Raw genomic sequence first — 5,256 nt, 5'->3', positions numbered from 1 at the left:
CAGGAACCAGTGCATCATGAATATTCAGGAGGCCCTAAAGTATAATTTCTTTAATGAATTACACCCCCTTTTTCATGATGTCTGGAACTGTCTCATTCATGACTGAGCTAGCAGTCTCCCCTCCAGTCTCCTTGAACAGCAGAGTCTGTTCACTATCATGCTCAGGAAATACACTGAAAATACTCAAAAAGAGTGACACAGATTTGTCATGCACCGGTTACCCGTCCCAAGAGAAAGCAATAACCTAACCTTGACAGAAGAAGGAAATTTTTTTGCAGTGAGAACAACCATTCACTGAAACAACCTTCCCAAGGATGTGGTAGAGTCCCCATCACTGGAGGTTTTCAGGATGGGCCAGTCCCAAGGTGCTAGATAATAGGCTCCCTTTCCCACAAAAGGTTGGACCATATCTGTTGAGGTCCCTTCCAACTTGCTCTGTAGTTCTGCTGTTCTATAATTCCGTAATAAAACTGAATGCGAGCTCCTGAAAATACAAAGCAGGTGATGACACTCTGCAGGTCTCTGTTTCTCTGTTGGCTTTGACCAATTGTACCTCTGAACCACCGCAGCCTGGTAAAGTGGGCAAGGGCAACCTCAGAGTCCCCTTGACTGTAGCGTCTCTCTTATCCAAGCAGCAGCAGCCGCCAGGAAGGACTTTGCAGGAGCTGAGAGTTTTGCAGCATATCAGCACCCCAGCCCCATGCATGGTACCTCCAGATGTAGAGATGGGGGCAACATCTCCAAAGCTGAAGTCCTCTTCCCTCCCCTTATTGTGAGATTAGATACAGGTAGTTTGGCATATTTCTGTATACAGAGAAATCTAATTGGATTCATTATATCAGCATTTGCATACACTAGCATCACCACTGGCACAGAGCAGAATTATTATTATATAACTGTTCCCGTTTGGAAAGGGCCATCAGTCAGCCACCTACGGCACTGGTGGGAGGCGTTTTGTTGGTGGAGAGACTTCAGCAACTCTCTCTCCATGCCGTTTGTTTGACGAACATTGTATCAGCCAGGAGACTTAGCTGTCTGTCACCATGCAGACATGTAGCTGGTCTGCCATTAAAAGGGAAAACTCTCTGAATTTATGTATGTGTAAAATTAAAAAATATTGTTTCAGTAACTTCTTAACTGAATTCTGAGCAAAATTAATAAAAATTTTCCAGTTGACTTTTTGTCATGTTTTATGAATCATAATGAAAGCTGTGAGCCCTTTCATGCATGATTTTAACCAGAAACACACCCTGAAGCAAAATTTCTTATGTCATCAGTTATTCACAACTTTTTGTAATGATTAGAAAATTATAAGCTCTGCAGCACAATTGGTAAGTAGTTGGTGTATTCTGAGTTAGAAGACTTCATAGAATCATAGAATTGTTCAGGCTGGAAAAGACCTTTGGAACAGTTGGAAAAGTCCAACTGTTATCCCAGCACTGCCAAGTCCATCACTACACTATGTCCCGAAGCACCGCGTCTACACATTTTTAAAATACCACCAGGGATGGGGACTCCTCCAATTCCCTGGGCAGCCTGTCCAATACTTTACAATCCTTTTGTGAAAAATCTTTCCTGATATCCAAACTAAACCTCCCGTGGTGAAACTTGAGGCCATTTCCTCACGTCCTATTGCTTGTTACATGGGAGAAGAGATCTCACTACTCCTTTCAGGTAGTTGTAGAGAGTGATAAGGTCTCCCCTGAGCCTCCTTTTCTCCAAGCTAAACAACTCCCATAGAATCATAGAATTGTTCAGGCTGGAAAAGACCTTTGGAACAGTTGGAAAAGTCCAACTGTTATCCCAGCACTGCCAAGTCCATCACTACACTATGTCCCGAAGCACCGCGTCTACACATTTTTAAAATACCACCAGGGATGGGGCCTCCTCCAATTCCCTGGGCAGCCTGTCCAATACTTTACAATCCTTTTGTGAAAAATCTTTCCTGATATCCAAACTAAACCTCCCGTGGTGAAACTTGAGGCCATTTCCTCACGTCCTATTGCTTGTTACATGGGAGAAGAGATCTCACTACTCCTTTCAGGTAGTTGTAGAGAGTGATAAGGTCTCCCCTGAGCCTCCTTTTCTCCAAGCTAAACAACTCCAGTTCCCTCAGCTGCTCCTCATAGGATTTGTACTCTAGATCCTTCATCAGTTTCAGTCCTCTTCTTTGCACACAGTCAAGCACCTAAATGTCTTCCTTGTAGTGAGGGGCTTGGTGGGACTGGAATAAATACTGATTTCTAAAAAGTTTTAATGCACTATTTTTCTGCTTTTCTTTCACTGGAAAATGAACATACAAGATGACACTCTCAGGAACCTGTTAATCTCAGCCCCTGACAATGACATCATCCCCTCTGTGTGCCCATATAAGGTCAATTCTATTGTTGGAAGTGGAAACAGAAAATTTCTGAAACAGAAATTGTAATTACTTCTTGATACAGAATTTGAATGTTTTATAAACAAGACAGATATTAAAACTAAAATTATTTTTATTTTTGCAAGTAATACTACATATTTGGTGTGCAAATACATATCTCATGAACAAAAAAACCAAATGCATTACCAGCCTGGGAAATGATCATGAGTTAAGACTGGGCTGGCCGCTAGACGAATGACAGATGCTCTCTATTAAACTCTCTTCCTTCTCAAAGGGGAAGAGAAAGGGAATGAGGGAGAGAGACTTATGGATCGGAAAAGAAAACTAAAACCGTTTCAATGAAAAAAAATAACAGTGAAATTAACTATATACAAATATACACAAAACCAATACACAACCCAACCCCCCTGATGGCCACATCACCATCACCACTGATGCTGTGGGCAGGCACTGGGGAAGGCCCAGGCTGGGCTCAGCAGATTCACCAGCTGGATTCTGGAACTGGATTCAGGGATGCACGGGTTGGGACTGAAGGCAGAACAGACAGAGTCCTCCTTGGACACCAGCCATTGAAGAAGAGAGCTTGACCCCTGCGATCCCTCAGCTTTACACCGAATATGACGTCTATGGGATGGAACACCTTGTTGGTCAGTTCAGGGTCACCTGTCCTGTCTGCTCCTCCCCACAGGTGCAGCCTCTGACTTACTGCACCCCACCGTGGGACACAGGATTAACAGGGACCTTGGTCTGCACAGGAGCAAGTACAAGCCAGAGCCTTTCTGCACACCAGCCCCTGGCAGTAACTGTCAACATCAAGTGCTGTCACTGCTAGAAGCAGGTCATTATGCTTATAGAAGCAAAATTACGCTGTTAACTTCAGAAAGTGCCAATACTTAGCAGAGTCTGAGCTGAAAAGTGAAATCACTTTAACAGAGTTAGTTCTGTTCTAGCTCAAACCAGGACAGTGGTACACTTCTTTATCACACAAGTGTCCTGACAAGCAGGACTGAATATCAGAGATAAGGAGCATTATTAATGCGCCTTTAATGCCTGTGTGGATAATACAGCTAATGAAAATAACAGAGCAGCTCTTCGATGTGCAGAAGCCAGAGAGGCATCTTCCTGCCTCACCAGAGTACCTTACTGACAATTAGAGTCCTGCAGTCCTAGAGAGACTAATCTGTTACAGCCATGCAAGCTGGGTGCTGATTGGTCCTTCAAGAAGTTGGGGATAAGTATATTTGTGACATCTCTGTGATAAGTGCAAAGCAGCCCCTATTCACAGCCTCATTACGGATAAAACTTGTGATGGGAAAATAATAGGAAAGGTAGTGAGATACTGTCAAACACCTGTCAAGGCAAAAGCCAAATGTCATTTCCTAGACAATGCTGCTCTATTAAACAGGCCCTGTAACCGAGCACGTTATGCAAAGGAGGTGCAAGATAGACAGTTTGGCAGCTATTCGGTTACTTTGAACAGCCAGGTCACTGCCAGCTTTTCAGGAGGACAAGTATTTTGCTAATTGATAGGAAATGTCAGTGAAGGAACCTGCGAATCACAGACCAGACTCAAAACTTACTTTGATTGAAGAGATCTACCAGTCACACTGAAATACAAGATGACTGTGTACTTTTTGCTAGGAGAGGTTTGGAGCAAGGCTGTTTTCTTTTTTCTGCAGATATATAAGGAATAAAGAGAGAAGACACATAGTGATGCTCTCATATTCCCATTTAGGACATCTCTTCTGACAAGATTGGTTTGGTACAGTCCTAGCCATTTCCCAACACTGGATTGTACACTTGTGTAACACATCATGTGTTCAATACGCTCTCTGGAGACTTTCTCATCACCACAGAAAAGAAGCCACAACACAGTCAAGTTTGGAAATATGGTGACAAAACCAGACAGAAAGTGTTTGGGAGGATAAAATGCAGCTACCAAAGCAAATTTCACCATGACCTTCTTCAAAATGTGTTCTGGGCTCTGCTGTGCCCACAGAGAGGACCATGCTTTTGCAGAGCAAGGATAACTCCTGTCAGACATTCAGAGTCTGCTGCAAAGCTCGCTCAGACACAGAGCTAGCTCATCCGTCAGGAAAATAAAATCTGTCAGACATCATTAGAAAAATACTAGGGGTTTTATTAGTCACAACCGGTTAAAAATAAATACCTTCTTAAAACAAAGCTATGATTTGGAGAGCCACGAGCTAGTGCTTTAGAAACAAACCATTTTGCCCTTTGCTCTCCTTGAAGGAAGGTGCATGGCAGCTTCCACCACTCAGCGTCCCCACAGCCCCCTCTCCAGAGAACATGGCACGGCAGAGATAAAGAAGCTGTTAGAGCAGCCATCTCTTCCCTCCCAGATGAGGGTGACTAATAATTCACTCAGCACGCCTCTCTTTCTTTGGAAGTGCCGTTCTTAAAGGCTTACAATTTGTCAAGTCTGACTTGCAAAAAAAATGTTTCCCGTGGAGTGGTAACAAGCTGAGAAAGCTGGTGGCCCAAGATGAATCAATTAATCCTCATCAGCCAGTCTCCAGAGCAATAGATCATCAAAGGTCACTGGGACTCTGCGTGAAAACCCACTTTTACTGAAGCGTGAGCTGGCATGCACTGGTACCCTGGGCGTTTTTGGAGGATGGGTCTCCATCCATCCACCATTGTAAAATCCTGTCATGACTAACCTGCCTGCAAAAGATACTACTGAGATTGCTGAGCTCTAATGTGAGATTGTTTTGACAGGTGCCTTAGTCACATTTTTACTAAAAGCTAAACTTGCCGCTCACAGGGCTTGACCTGAGGAACACCAGCTGGAGGCAGCCAGAGTCATCCTGCTCTAGCAGAAAGGAGGGCAGAAGCATCTTCACCCATGGGCC

Source organism: Buceros rhinoceros, unplaced genomic scaffold (genome assembly GCF_000710305.1).
Source record: "Buceros rhinoceros silvestris isolate BGI_N320 unplaced genomic scaffold, ASM71030v1 scaffold1428, whole genome shotgun sequence".
In the NCBI taxonomy this organism is placed as follows: Eukaryota; Metazoa; Chordata; class Aves; order Bucerotiformes; family Bucerotidae; genus Buceros; species Buceros rhinoceros.
The sequence above is the reverse complement of the archived record's forward strand: the minus strand, read 5'-3'. Positions refer to the sequence as shown.